General features: G+C 44.4%; 1 protein-coding gene across 4 annotated transcripts in view; it reads right to left on the bottom strand.

The window, feature by feature from the left end:
* The window catches only part of FZD3 (frizzled class receptor 3), a 115,931-nt gene that overhangs the window by 35,307 nt on the left and 64,350 nt on the right, over positions 1 to 16,274 (bottom strand). The gene's annotated exons all lie outside the window — the stretch shown is intronic.

Raw genomic sequence — 16,274 nt, 5'->3', positions numbered from 1 at the left:
TGTCAAGTGTGCTCGGAAAGTCTGGCATGCCAGGTGCACCGCTCTCTGACGTTGATGTGGAGAGCGAGTTCCGCCTGAGAACAGAGACCATGTGTCCTGAGGTCTCCCAGATGTGCTTCCCAGCCCAAGGCTGATGCATCCGTCACTAGTGAGAGGGATGGCTGAGGACCGGTGAAGAGGACCCCTGCACACACTACCTGAAGGTCGAGCCACCACTGAGGGAGTCAAGGACCAGACAAGGCAGTCACAACCCTGTTCAAACTGTCCTGAGTTGGCTGATACACCAGGGCTACCATGATTGGAGAGGCCGGAGTCTGAGCCTAGCATGTTGCACCACATAGGTACAAGAGGACATGTGTCCTAGAAATTGAAGGCAATTCCTTGCTGTGGTCGTGGGGAATTGCCTGAGACTTCGGGTGATGTCGCCCAGGGCCAAAACCTTGCTTCTGGGAGGTATTCCCTGGCTTGTGTTGAGTCCAGTACTGCACATATGAACACTATTCATTGAACAGGGGACAGAGTCTATTTCTCCATGTTCAGGAGAAGGCCCAGTTCATCGAACGTCATTCTTATGAAGTCAACTGATGCCTTCACTTGAGCCCTGGAGCAGTCCTTGATCAGCCAGTCATCGAGATACAGGAATATCTGTACCTGCCGCCTGTGTAGGAATGCGGCCATGACTGCCATGCACTTGGTCAACACACAAGGCACCGCTGACAGACCAAACGGGAGGACTGAACTGGTAGTGGTTGTTGCTCATCACAGACCTGAGGTACCTTCTGTGGGATGGTGTAATCGCTATATGAAAGTACGCGTCCTTCAAGTTGAGGGCGGCATACCAGTCTCCTGGGTCCAAGGAAGGGACGATGGAGGCCAAAGAGACCATGTGGAACTTGAGTTTCTTCATGAATTTGTTGAGCTCTCGCAGGTCTAGGATGGGCCTGAGCCTGCCTTTGGCTTTCGGTATTAGGAAATACTGGGAATAGAAGTCCTTGCCCTTCATCTTCTGAAGAACGTCTTCCACTGCCCCCAGTGAGAGGAGTGATTGAACCTCCTCTACAAGGACTTGCTTGTGAGAACGGTCCCTGAAGAGGGATGGGGGGGGTAGGGGGGGAGGCGGTGGTTGATGGACAGGAGGACAGAGAATTGGAGGGAGTATCCCCTCTCTACAGCAGGGAGCACGCAGCCATCCGACATAATACAGGCCCACGCAGGGTAGAAAGGGGATTGTCGAGACAAAAGGTAAGGCAGGATGGATCCAGTCTTTGTACTGGTGCACCATCCTCATGCACACTTTCAAAAGACCTGGTTTTAGCCTGAGGCAGGTTTAGACTGGCCAGAGAAGGGATGAGGTCTCTTTCTAGAGTACCTATTCCTCCTGCAAGACCCCTCCTGCCTACTCTGAAGCCGATAGCTCCCACGGAGGAACTGAGGTCTAAAATGCCTCCGTAGGTTAGCAGGGGCGTGGAGGCCATGGGATCTCAGGGTGGCTATAAAGTCCTTGAGGCTGTGCAAGCAAGAGTCAGTCTTTTCTGAGAATAAAATCTGACCCTCGAACGGGATGTCCCGGATTGTCTGCTGTACTTCATATGGAAGGCCAGAGACCTGCAGCTAGGAACTCCTCCTCATGGCCATCCCAGTTGCCATGGTGCAGGAAGCCGCATCTGCTGCATCCAAGGCTGCCTGCAGGGACGCCCGAGAAATCAGTTTGCCCTCCTCTACTAGCACGGAAAACTCCACTCGAGAGTCCAGGGGCACGAATTCAGCAAACTTTGCCATGGCCCCACAGGTGTTAAAGTTATATCTGCTAACCACTGCCTGATGGTAAGCAATACTGAGTTGCAACCTGCCCCCCATGTTCAATAAACCTTCCTCCCAAAGAGGTCCAATTTTTTGGCCTCTCGATTCTTCGGGGAGGGCCCCAGTAGCCCTGTCGCTCGCGCTGGTTAGCAGTGTCCACTACCAGTGAGTCCAGCAGGGGGTGAGTATACAGATGTTCATACCCCTTTGAGGGGGATGAAGTACCTCCACTAGTACCTTTTAGCGGTTGGAGGCAGCGAGGACAGGGTCTGCCACAGGGTCCTAGTGGCGTTGCTGATGGTCTTGATCAGTGGCAGCACAATATGAGATGGTCCAGGAGGGGAAAGGATATCGACCATTGGGTCGGTCTCCTCCACCACCTCCTCCAGCTTAATGCTCAGGTTCTGGGCCACCCATCTCAGCAGCTGCTGTAAGACCCTGCTGTCCTCTGAAGCTGGAGCAGCTGATGAGTCAGCCACCACCTCATCCGGAGATGAGGACGACAACAGGGGGCCAGTACCGGAGCTTACTTTCTGCCCTCAGCTCCTCTGGAGTCCCGAGGAGCTAGGATTCTCTGGTGCCGCAGTCAGTGCCGCAGTTGTTGATGCCAGAATCATCAATGTCAGTATCGAGGACAGCTGGGCAACCGTTGACATTCCCGGTGCCAAAGGTGTGCGGTGGCCCGAAGGACGCAGAGACCACCGATGTCGGTCTAGACCCGTGGCTCTGCCCCTGGGTTTGATAACAGGCCCAGGGTGTCCAGAAGGGCCATTGAGGAGCTTGCCACTGACTTGGCCATGACACTGGGTAGGGATGGCGGTCATGGCAAGAGCGGGACCTCCTGCTCCTACTAGAGCGTGACTACTCCACTTACGACTTCAAGGTCTCAGACTGGGAAGACCACAGAGGAGCAGAGCCCCTCTGTGCCAGTGATGAATGATGCCAACTGGGGGACTAAAGTGGCTCCTCCATGCGGGCAGCTAGTGCCATGGGCCGATGCATCGGGGATGGTGCGCACATCGCTGCCATCATCGCCGGTTTGTCCATGAAATTCACCGGGCCCTGAACCAGTGCAGGCGATCTCTCCCACCTTGGAGGAGAGGCTGGTGCTGTAAGTGCCTGGAGGTCCACTGAGGCCTCAAATGCCTCCAGGGTGGAGGGGAGCTCCAAGTCCTCATGATGGGAGGCTGGCGAGCGATGAGGGTCCGGACTCGACTGGACCTGTGCTGGGGCAGGAGTCAATGCAACCCCAGTTGAGTGGCTCACTGACTGCCTGGTCCTTAGAACTGGTTGGGGAGCGCACTCTGTCGGCCTTCTTCTTGTGGGGCAATGGAGATTGAGACCGGTGCATCATGGAAGTCTGGGTCCTGTGCGCTGAGCTGTGGCGGTGCCAAGGGTCTCCAGAAGAGTCCTTCCTCGGCACTGGCTCACGCGTCAATGGTGCCAGAGCACTGCACACTGAAGAACTGGTGCTTGAGGCTGGCTCTCCGTGCTCTGACTGAGGCCAAAGTGTTGCCTCCATGGAGTAAGATATGGAGGCGCTGTTCTCGGTCTTTCAGGGTCCTGGGGCAAAACCCTGTGCAGATCTTACAGCTCTCACGAAGGTGACCTTCACCGAGACACTTTAAGCATGAAATGTGTTCATCACTTTTAGGGATAGACCTACCACAGGGGACAGAGGCATACCCCATAACATTTTTTGGGGGGCGGGGGGAAGCTGCCCAAAGGAAACGTACTAAACTATCTCCTACTACATACACTAACTATACACACAAAAAAGAGACACTGAGAAGCACGTGCTTGCCGAGGCAAGAGCAATGGGGAGTTCCAGCTAGCCATCACAGGTGGTAAGAAGGAACTGAGGGGATGGCGGGTCGGTAGGGCCCTATATTAAGTGCCATGAAAGCGCCACTCCAGGGGGTGCCCAGAACAACCTGACAGATACTGCTAGGGGAAAAATCTTCTGGCTCCCATTCACACACACCTGATTGGATTTGACATGAACAAGCACTTGAAGAACTACTGGTGCAGGAAGTGAAACCAGGTATTATAGGTATAACACAAACATGGTGGAATAGTAGTAACGACTGGAGTACAAGTATTGAAAGGTACATGCTGTTCAGGAAAGACAGAAATAAAAGCAAAGGTGGTGGAGTAGCAGTGTATATTAATGATGAAGTAGACTGTAAAGAAATTAGAAGTGATAGAATGGATAAAAGTCTGTTTGGGCCAAAATCACGTTGGGGAAGAAAGCTACTATAGGTTCTCCTGATTGTAGCATACTCCAAGCACTGACTACCAGGGTCCGCTTTGGATACGGATAGAGACCTCTTTAATGTTTTTAATGAAATAAATACTACTGGGAATTGTGAGATTATGGGAGACTAATTTCCCAGATATAGCTAGGAAGAGAAATGCTAGTAAAAACAGTAGGGCCCAGATTTTCCTGGAAGTGATAGCCAATAGATTTCTTCATCAAATAGTTGCTGAACCAACAAGAAGTGATGCCATTTTAGATTTGATATTGGTGAGTAGGGAGAACCTCACAGAAGCACTAGTTGTAAGGGACAACCTTGGCTCGACTGATCATGAGCTAATTCAGTTTAAACGTAAGGATAAACAAAAACAGATCTGCAACAAGGGTCCTTGATTTCAAATGGGCAAACTTTAAAAAGTTAAGGGAATTAGTTAGGGAAGTGGACTGAACTGAAGAACTCCAGGGTCTGAATGTGGAGGAGGCGTGGAATTACTTTAAGTCAAGGTTGCAAAAGCTATCTGAAGCCTGCATCCCGAGGAAGGGGAAAAATTCATAGGGAGGGGTTGCAGACCAAGCTGCATAAGCAAGCATCTCAAACAGGTGATTAAGAGAAAGCAGAAAGCCTACAAGGAATGGAAGATGGGAGGGATCAGCAAGAAAAGCTACCTCTTGGAGGTCAGAAAGTGTAGGGGAAAAGAGAGAACTGCCAAAAGCCAAGCAGAACTGGTCCTTGCAAAGGGCATTAAAACCAATAGTAAAAGGTTCTATAGCTATATAAATAAGAAAAAGAAAGAAGAAGTGGGACACTAAGCACTAAGGATGGGGTAGAGATAAAAGATTATCTCAGCATGGCCCATCAATTAAACAAACACTTGGCCTCAGTTTTTAATGAAGCTAATGAAGATCTTAGAGGTAGTGGCAGGGTGGAAACAAGGATATGGAAGTAGAAATTACCACACTCGAAGTGGAAGTCAAACTCGAACAGTTTAATAGGACTAAATTGGGGGGCTCAAATAATCTCCATCCAAGAATATTAAAGGAACTGGTGTATGAAATTGCAAGCCCAATAGCAAGGATTTTTAATTAATCAGTAAATTGGGGGTTGTGCCCTATAACTGGAGAATGGCTAATACAGTTCCTATTTTTTAAAAAGGGAAAGTGATCCAGGAAACTACAGGCCTGTTCGTTTGACCTCAGTTGCATGCAAGATCTTCGAAGAAACTTTTGAAAGTGAAAGTAGTTAAAGGACATAGAAGTGAATGGTAATTGGGATAAAATACAACATGGTTTTACAAAAGGTAGATCATGTCAGATCAATGTGATCTCCTTCTCTGAGAAGGAAATGGATTTTTTAGACAAAGGAAATGCAGTAGATCTAATCTGTCTGGATTTCAGTAAGGCATTTGATACTGTTCCACATGAGAAATTATTAGTTAAACTGGAGAAAATGGGGATTAATGTGAGAACTGAAAGGTGGATAAGGAACTGGTTAAAGGGGAGACTACAACGGGTCATACTGAAACATGAACTGTCAAGCTGGAGGGAGGTCAGCAGTGGAGTTCCTCAGGAATTGGCCTTGGGACCAATCTTAAACATTTTTATTACTGCCCTTTATTACTAGCATAAAAAGCGAGCATGTGCTAATAAAATTTGCGGACGACAAAGTTGGGAGGTATATCCAATATCGAGGAGGACTGGAATATCATTCAAGAAAATCTGGATGGCCTTGTAAACTGGAGTACTAGAAATGGGATGAAATGTAATAGTGCAAAATCAAGGTCATGCATTTAGGGACTAACAACAAGAATTTTTGCTATAAACTGGGGACTTATCAGTTGGAAATGACAGAGGAGGAGAAAGACCTGGGTATATTAGTTGATCAGAGGATGGTCTATGAGCTGTCAATGGGATGCAGCCATGAAAAAGGCTAATGCAGTCCTAGGATGCATCAGGCAAGTTATTTCCAGTAGAGACGGAGAAGTGTTAGCACCATTATACAAGACACTAGTGAGACCTAATCTGGAATACAGTTCTGGTCTCCCATGTTTAAAAAAGATGCATTCAAACTGGAACAAGTGCAGAGAAGGGCTACTAGGATGATCCGAGGAATGGAAAACCTATCTTATGAGAGGAGACTCCAAGAGCTTGGCTTATTTAGCCTAATCAAAAATAGGCTTAGGGGAGATATGATTGCTCTCTATCAATACATCAAAGTGATAAATACCTGGGATGGAGAGGAGTTATTTAAGAGGACACAAGAACAAATGGATATAAACTGGCCGTCAACAAGTTTAGGCTCAAAATTAGGTGAAGGTTTCTCACCATCAGAAGAGTGAAGCTCTGGAACAATCTTCCAAGGGAAGCAGTGGGGGCAAAAACTCTAACTGGCTTCAAGACTGAGCTTGATAATTTTATGGAGTGGATGGTATGATGGGACTACCTACAATGGCATGTGGCCCACTGGCGACTGCCAGTAGCAAAAATCCCCAACAGCCGGCGATGGCATGCTAGATAGGGAGAGTTCTGAGTTATGACAGAGAATTCTTTCCCAGGTATCTGCCTGGCAGGTCTTGCCCACATGCTCAGGGTCCAACTGATTGCCCTATTTGGGGTTGGGAAGGAATTTCCCCCCAGGTCAGATTGGCAGACACCATGCGGGTTTTTTTTGCCTTCCTCTGCAGCATGGGGTACGGGTCACTTACAGGTTTAAATTAGTATAAATGGTGAATTCTCTGTAACTGGAAGTCTTTAAATAATGTTTTGAGAACTTCAGTAACTCAGCCAGTCGTTAGGAGCCTACTTCAGGAGTGGGTGAGTGAGGTTCTGTGGCCTTCAGTGTGCAGGAGAGGTCAGACTAGATGATCATGATGGTTCCTTCTGACCTTGAAGTCTATGAATCTGAGCTTCAAATAATGGAGGAAAGAAGAATTCATTAGTGATAGCTGAAGTGGTGAGTGGGAATAAAGAGCCTCCATAAAAATATATCAGAGTAAGTAGTAGTAGTTCAGGGAGAGAGTAGGCATATTAATAAACGAGGAATTCCTTTTAAAGTCCTTCTTTGACAAGAACTAGTATACAAAACATTCAACAAATAAGAAGGAAAGATGACTCTGTTAAAATAATTAACAAGAGAAGGTAAGAAAATATTTGGAAAAATTACCCATATACAGATCAAACAGTCTGGATACTATAGTGGAAGAAAAACAACCTCTTCTAAATCTTCAAAAATTCTCTGCCACAGATTTGTCAGACTGCATGAATGACTGCCTTCAGTCTGTATTCTTAATATACTGCAAGACATCTGCATGCTGGAGGTCATGTGAGAACATGTGTTCCCTTCATTTACATCCCAAGAGTGACTAGGGCTTGGTGTACACTACCACTTATGTCACTCAGAAGTGCGAATAAGCCACCCGCAAGCAACGTAAGTTACACCAACCTAAGCACTGGTATGGACAACACTATGGCGCCACTGTAGCACTTCTACTGTAGACGACCTCTTAGAAGTGCAACATGGAGACAGGATAACTGATATTGTTGGAGCAACAAGTGAGCTATTTGGGCAATTAGTTTGAATGAACTGCTTTTCTTAAAATCTGAAGTAGATACGAGAAATTAATTGATTCACCTCTATGAAGTGGTGCAATATCTTCTGTGTTGACTTTATTTTTATTAACTTAGTTGATGAGGGATACAAAAGAAGTCTATTTTGATATTCGGACTTGCTGAATGACCTCTGAGTAAACTGAGCTCCAGAAAGACTTAGGCTATGTCTACACTACCACCTTGTAGCGACACAGCTGTGCAGACAAAAAATTTCCACCCCCAACAAGAGCCAGTAGCTTTGTCGACAAGAGAGCTCTCCCACTGATAAAGTTCTGTTCACACGGGTGCTTGTCATCGGTAAAACTTTGGGTGTGTGTTTTTTTCACACCCCTGAACGACAGAAGTTTTACCGACGAAAGTCCAGTATACACAAAGCTTTAGATCGTGGTTTTCCCTTTTTAATGGAGCCTTCTTTGAGAATAGGATAATTATATTTAACAAGCATCAGCTTCTTAGGGCAGATTTAAGCGAACCCATTACCTCTACTATGAGGAGTTCTAAATAATACCTTGTTTTTGAAAAGGAAAATCTAGATTTATATATATACATATTTTTAATCGCTGTGCCATACACCAATGACATTAAATGTTTTAGAAATCAACCTGATAGTACATTTCTTAACAAAGCTTCTTTTCTGTATTCAAGTTAACTCCCTTCTCTCTGTTCTTTGAAAAGTTATGGTAACACAGATAGTCAAAACAACGGAGACACTTTGTATTTAAAAAAAAATATTGGCAACTCCTGTGATTTATGGAACACTCTGCAAATGTTGCATATTTCTTCAAGGAAACAAGGTGAAAACACCATCCCAATTTATTCTGCATCCCACAATGCAGAGGATTCAACACTCAAACAATTACTTCTGGTCACTGGTTTCGGCAAGATGTTTACATGCCTCCTGTTTTTTTCTCCTCTTTGGTCTGCAAGTGCAATTGTTCTAAAGCACTTGTGCATGAAAGTAAAGTAGTGTCAACTGGGGTTACACTTCACTGCAGCCATGGGAAGAGAAAGTCTGTTACAAAACTTTCTTAGTGTGATTCAGCTAAATTGTTACAAATTAAAAATTGTATTTCAATTCCAATTTCCACGTTCAAGTTTAAAAAAAATCAAGGTAAACACTCATTATGTACTATATTTGTGTGTGATTTTATAGCCTGCAATTTCAAAGGAATAATTCACCTTTACCTGTTAATTTTCTATGAAGAAAAACATACTTGCAGAATTAGAGCTAAATCTTGTAGCTGTTACCCTTAAACTTAGGCAAAACTCCCATTACCATCAATGCAGCATGGGATGTGTCCTATACAGTTCTAATGATTGCAGCAGATGGATTCAAGACTCCTTGGTGTTATTCCTGGCTCTGGGCCCCCTGTTACTCTACCCCAAAGGTGGGGAAACTTTTTGGCCTGAGGGCCACATCTGGGTAGAGGAAATTGTATGGTGGGCCATGAATGCTCACGAAATTAGGGGTGGGGTCTCTGGCTCTCGGAGCAGGCTCTGGGGCAGGGCTGGGGATGAGGGGTCTGGGGTGCGGGAGAGTGCTCCAAGCTGGGACCAAGGGGTTTGGAAGGGGATCGGGGTGCAGGCTCCAGGCAGTGCTTACCTGGAATCAGTGGCATGTCCCCCACCCCAGCTCCTACGTGGAGGAGCAGCCAGGCGACTCTATGTGATGCCCCATGCGCAGGTGCCGCCCCCACAGCTCCAAGTAGCAGCAGCATGCCCCCCTCTGGCTCCTACGCAGAGGCATGGCGCCGGCCAGGTGGCTCTGTGCACTGCCCTGTCTGCAGGTGCCATCCCTGCAGCTCCATTGGCTGTGGTTCCCGGCCAATAGGAGATGTGGGAGCAGTGCTTGGGGCAGGGGCAGCGTGTAGAGCCCCATGGCTGCCCCTATGCTTAGGAGCCGGAGGGAGGACATGCCGCTGCTTCCGGGAGCTGCTTGAGGTAAGTGCTGCCCGGAGCCCGTATAACACCGACAGACCCCAGTCGTCGGTGGGCGGGATCGAATCTGGGGCCACTGGAGCTTAGTGCATGAGCCTCTACCATATGAGCTAAAAGCCAACTAGCTGTTAGCTAAGGCTGTAGAGCAGACTCATTTAACTCTAAGTGGTCTCAGTGCCACTAGATGGGACAGAACACCACATCCAGAAGGTGTGTGGGTTACACCTGCATCCCTGAGGTCCCCCCCCCCCCCCCCAGCTGGAGCGGGGCAAACCCCTGACCCCACTCCCCGGTGGAAGATCAAGGGCCAGATTAAAAGTTCTGGTAGGCCCATGGGCCGTAGTTTGCCCACCCCGCTCTACCCTGTCATATGCTCATCGGATTCCCTCTTCAAGAGGGATCCCCAATGTTGAAGGGACTCTACAGGAATATTTGTATACCTTTTGTGTTAACTACCTTTTGTGTTAACTTCCTTCTGTTTGTTCAGGAAAGAAGGAGGAGATGCAGTTTTGCCAACCCCAAATGTTCAAAAATCATGAGTTAGGCTCACCAAAAATCATGAGATTGGTTGTAAAATCATGAGTTTATGTGAAAATAATAGATTTGGTGTTTATTTGCCTTCTGGTTTTTGAGCCTTTAGGGTGCACTGAGGTCACATTTTGAAGCTTTCTCCATAGCCATGAGGGCTAGAAACATACTTTTTCTGTAAGAATGAAGGCTGAAATTATCACATTCACTTGACTCCAGGAGCTGGGGCTTTAAGGAAAACAATCATCATGAGACAGGAGGCAGAAAATGAAGCACTAATCACCCTTACCCAGCCCCTGCCACATAGCATATAGGTGCTTTTGAAAGGTTTATCTTTTATGAATATACCTTTTAAAACAAAAGGTACAAAGCCAGGCATTAGCTACTGATGAGGCAAAACTGTCTAAAACCGTATCGAGGGAGTGTGGCCTTCCCCCAGATAGCTGCCAGGCACTGGAGACACCATGGAGCTGTTGGGGCTACCATTAGCCATTTACCCCGGCGAAACAAACGATAACCCCAGAATCCAGGTACCTCCTGAATGGGAGTGTAGGAAGGAGACCAGGGAAGCCGAATAGGGTTCGGCTGCATTACTGATTGCCAGCTGGCCAGCATGTTGTGGCTGGATTCCCCGCTGACCTAGTGGCGGAACACTCAGCCACTGTTAGGGCCCTGGGCTAGGATGCAGTGGAGTCAGGTGGGTCTGCGTCGCCCTACCCCCTGCTGCCCTACCCCAGGGCATGGCAGCCTCCCACCTTTAGGCCAAGAGGCTTGCACTGGTCTGTCGTCCACCAGAGCTAGGATGCCAGATGGTTTTGCTGTCTGCCCCACCAGAGAACTGATCCCCCAAGACTGTTGTGTTGCTCTACCCTAACTGAAGGCCAGAGCCCCTTATCTGTTGGTGCCCCACCTTGCTCAAGGGCCTGAGCCCCCTTAGACTCACTGCTGCTCTGCCTGACTGCAGGCCAGACCCATTAACTGTTTGCTACCCCGCCCTGACTTAGGGCTGGCGCCGATAGACTCATTGCTGCTCTGCCTGGACTGCAGGCTTGGGCCTAATGGTTGGCTAATTCCACCCTGAACTGAGTCACTCCAGAGGCATTGTAGCGAGGGGCCGTGGCCTCCCTCCCTGATAGATGGGGGACCACTGCGACCGCCTTACAAAAAGCAATATACAGTTAAGGTTTTTGGCTCAACTAGAATATTGTAGTTTAAAGACAGCTAAATAAGGGTATTTTAAAAAAAATAATTGCATTAATATATTGAAAATAAGAAACTTTGACATGTAGGTGAACAAAAAACTGACATATCCTTAAATCTAAAAACACCTGTAGATGTAGATGGGAAGGGTTAATAAAATTAACTTTAGGTTAAAGCAATTTTAGATTACAATTCATAGAGAAATGTTATTGACTGGAAGCAGAATTACCAGATCAGATCAAATTATTGTGTCTAGAGTCCTAAATATGAGAGGCCACTAAACTAATTATTTCTGGTAACAGATTATTTTTTCCCACCTCACATTTAAAAATATATGCTGTACTACAGAGATCTTGAGATTTTTCTAACTGTATATTAAAGGGGGGGTTATAAAAGTTGGTAGGAATAATTCACTCCTACCCCATCCATTTAATGTAAAACCCATGAATTTAATACATTTCCCAAAAAATACGATTTAAGGATATTTAAAACATATCTAAGTAACAATCTGAATCCTTTCCCCATACCACTTTTTTTTTTAAAATAAATTGTCACGTAAGTAAAATGCAAGTAAATCCTCTTCAATTACATTAGCGATTGTCTCTGTTACTAACAAGTCATAGATTGAAATTATTCTTTTTTGTTTCCTTAGCGAGAATTCACAAATCTGAAATGTTGCCCTCCATCCAACTTCCAGCAAATCTCCTCAGAAGCGTGTTTGTATGTGGGATCTTAATGGCAATTCAGACTAGCTGAAACAGCACAATGTGACCTAGAATACTTTTATACTAATACCTGGAGGACAAAGGATAGAACCAAACAAGTCACAAAAGAACGTGACAGATTACTGCACATGCTCACATTCCACAGGAAAATGTGCTGCTGCTCTCCAAAACAAGTACTGATTATAAAGATTATATGAACCAATTCATTCCAGAGCCTGAACCACACTCAATGCAAGGTTCAAAGTGACAGCATAAAGGTGATTGTCTCTCTGACCTGGGGCTTGCCAAGGCCTGGTTAGCCCTTCATGTAGGTTAGAGCACCCTGAGGGCTTGCCTTAATTAGAATCCTGGCCGTGATGGCCCTTATAGGCTGTTGCGGCAGACAAGAATACCCCAGCCACATCTCCTATATCTCTTATTCCTATTCTGTAGTTGAAATAAAATAATGTAATTCTATAGAAACCTTGTCAACATTTTAGCAAACCATTGTGCCATGGGATTAAGTGCTAGTCTCTTAACTGTAACACAGTTTACTCTTAATGGGACAAACCCTGAAGTCCTTATTTAGACATAAATAACGGAAATCATTCAATGTTGCCCGAGTAAGGACTGAGTGAGGACCTCAGGAAACTCCTCCCTCCCCCACAAAATAGAGCCCCTACAATTCAAACATTTTAAAGATTTTTTTAAAAAGAGATATGCAAGACTATCAAAACATACTAAAAATCTTAAGACTGGCCCCAAACCTTAATCTGTTTCTCAATAGCTTTGACCATCCAAGGATAAATCAACTGATTGCTATTTTGTAAATCTGTTTAAATTAGGGCCCTGGATAGTTTAAGTGGGGAAGCATGTTTATCTTAAGAAAAAGTTTCAAGGGTTAAAAGAAAAACCCTTCTAATATTCCATAGGGTCTACAGGTCCTTCGACCCAATTTGATGTGAATAGAACCATTATTGTTCTTCCATTGACAATATAACAACTCCTGCTGAGCTATTATAATGTTAATGGTTTGCTGGAGATTTGAGTAGCATTTTTACTACATGCTGACATTATTCCACTAACCAGGATTTTGCTCATTAAGATGCTACACATTTCCATCTTTAAAATACTCCATGAATTCTGAGTAAGCAATATCCCATCCCATTTTGTACATTACAAAGCCAAAATAGGGAAAGAACAGATTAAAAAATATTTAGATAAATTAGATATATTCAGTTCAGCAGGGCCTGATGAAATTCACCAGAGAATACTTAAGGAACTAGATGAAGCAATCTCAAAACAGTTAGCAATTATCTTTGAAAATTCATGGATGGGTGAGGTCCCAGAGGACTGGAGAAGGACTAACATAGAACCAATCTTTAAAAAAAAAAACAAAAAGAGGACCCAGGGAATTACAGACCAGTCAGCTTAACTTTGATACCTAGAAAGATACTGGAACAAATTATAAAACAATTAGTTTGTAAGCACCTAGAGACTAATAGGGTAATAAGGAATAGCCAGCGTGGATTTGTCAAAAACAAAATCATACAAGACCAATCTAGTGTCCTCCTTTGACAGGGTTGCCGACCTAGTGCATGGGGGGGAAGTTGTAGACAGGATATATCTTGATTTTTAGTAAGGCTTTTGACAGACCCACATGACATTCTCATGCAAACTAGGGATACATGGTCTAGAATGATATTACTATAAAGTTGGTGCACAAAAGGTTGAAAGACTGTACTACAAAGAGTAGTTATCAATGGTTCGTTATCAAACTGGGAGGACTCATCTAGTGGGGTCCCACAAGAGTCTGTCCTGAGTCCAGTACTATTCAATGTTTTCATTAATGAGATGGATAATGGAGCAGAGAACATGCTTATCAAATTTGCAGATAAGCTGGGAGGGACTGCAAGCACTTTGGAGAATAGGATTAGAATTCAAAACAATCTTGACAAATTGGAGAATTGATCTGAAGTCAACAAGATGAAATTCAATAGACAAGTGCAAAATACTTCACTTAAAGGAAAAAAATCAAATGCACAATTACAAAACGGGGAAAAACTGGCTGTGTGGTAGTACTGCTGAAGAGGGTCTGGGAATTACAGTGGATCACAGACTGAATGTGAGTCAATGTGATGCAGTTGCAAAAAAGGCTAGTATTCTGGGATGTATTAACAGAAATGTTCTTTGTAAGACACAGGAGGCAATTGTCTCACTCTACTCAGCACTAGTGAGACCTCAGCTGGAGTACTGTGTCCAAACTGTGGGTGCCACATTTTAGGAAAAATGTGGCTCTAATGGAGAAAGTCCAGAGGAGAGCAACAGAAATGATTAAAAGTTTAGAAAACCTGACCTATTGAGGAAAGGTTAAAAGAAATTGGGTATTTTGAGCCTTGAGAAAAGAAGCCTGAGGGGGGTCTGGATAACAGTCTTCAAATATGTTAAGTACTGTTATAAAGAGGAGAGGGATCAATTATTCTCCATGTCCACTGAAGGTAGGACAAGAAGTAATGGGCTTAATCTGCAGCAAGGGAGATTTAGGTTAGATATCAGGAAAATCTTTTAAACTATAAGGACAGTTAAGCACTGGTATATGCTTTCAAGGGAGGTTGTGGAATCCCTGTCATTGGAGGTTTAACAACAGTTTAGTCAAACACCTGTAAGAGATAGTCTTGGTATACTTGGTCCTTCCTCAACACAGGGGGTTGGACTAGATGATCTCTCAAGGTCCCTTCAAATGGCTTTATCTCACTTGAGTGGTCCCTTAGCATCTCAATCGTCCAGTGACCCCATTGGTTTTTAGTAGGCTTCCTGCTTCAGATGTACTTAATTTTTTTTCTATTACTTTCTATTACTTTGAGTAAGTAAGAAAAAACAATAAAGGGTTACAAGTCAGAAAGGAATATCATCAAGCCACACAAAGTATTCCGAACCTTTAAGTGATATTTTTATGGCACTAAAACATGAACTTTGCTTTAGAGCTGAATGCTGCCATGGTTTTTATACCAGTGTAAGCGCAGACACCTAATGGAACTCATGTTGTTATACAACCCCCTTCAAATAAAGTATTGTGAAAGGTTTTCCATTGAGATGCAAAACAGAGATCATGCCCTAGAAACTAACAAATCTGAATACTTTAGAAACTCAATGTTTTGCCACAACCACTTTAGCACAATAAAAGAAATTCGGCTTCATCTGATCAACTACTCTCTGTGTGTCCGATTTTTCTCCTTTCTAAATCTAATTACACCACCACCAAATTGGTGTAACACAGTGGAGAGTGAAGTGGGCTGTAGCTCATGAAAGCTTATGCTCTAATAAATTTGTTAGTCTCTAAGGTGCCACAAGTACTCCTTTTCTTTTTACGGATACAGACTAACACGGCTGCTACTCTGAAACCTGTCAGTGGAAAGTCTGGCATCTAGTATTCGCTATGGTATTTGCTTACATGGTAACTGTATCAAACACTGACAAGCCAAACCTATTCTTTAAAAATAAACGTGATGAACTACAAACTCTGACTTTCTGTACAGGTTACTTCAGATAAGATTTTACCCAACTGTTTGACACATATATGGGTTTCCTGAAAGTGACATGGAAAACTGTGGTCTAAAACAGTGGCTCTCAATCTTTCCAGACTACTGTGCCTCTTTCAGGAGTCTGATTTGTCTTGTGTACCCCCAAGTTTCACCTCACTTAAAAAATCAAATACAAAAGTGTTACAGCACACTATTACTGAAAAATTGCTTACTTTCTCATTTTTATCATATAATTATATTCCAATTGATTTATAAATATTGTACTTACATTTCCATGTATAATATTTAGAGTAGTATAAACAAGTCATCGTCTGTATGAAATTTTAGTTTATACTAACTTTGCTAGTGTTTTTTATGTAGCCCATTGTGAAACTAGACAAATATCTAGATGAGTTAACGTACCCCCTGGAAGACCTCTGCGTACCCCTAGGGATACGTGTACCCCTAGCTGAGAATCACTAAAACATCATTAGATACAGGTACAGAAGACCACAAAACCTTTAACAATTGTTAACAAGCAGACCATTGATGAAATTCAGTTGCACATCAGACCTCCCTTTAGTGCAAGGCTTGAAACAAACACTTGATTACCCCTTCAAAAGACAAGCCCCATGACCCCGCTCTTGGAATTGGTATAAAAGAGCTCCTTCCTCTGTCCTCTTGTGGGTGCCATAAATAAAAAGAAACAAAAAACCCAAG

The sequence above is a fragment of the Chelonia mydas genome, chromosome 3 (assembly GCF_015237465.2).
Source record: "Chelonia mydas isolate rCheMyd1 chromosome 3, rCheMyd1.pri.v2, whole genome shotgun sequence".
In the NCBI taxonomy this organism is placed as follows: Eukaryota; Metazoa; Chordata; order Testudines; family Cheloniidae; genus Chelonia; species Chelonia mydas.
The sequence above is the reverse complement of the archived record's forward strand: the minus strand, read 5'-3'. Positions and strand labels throughout refer to the sequence as shown.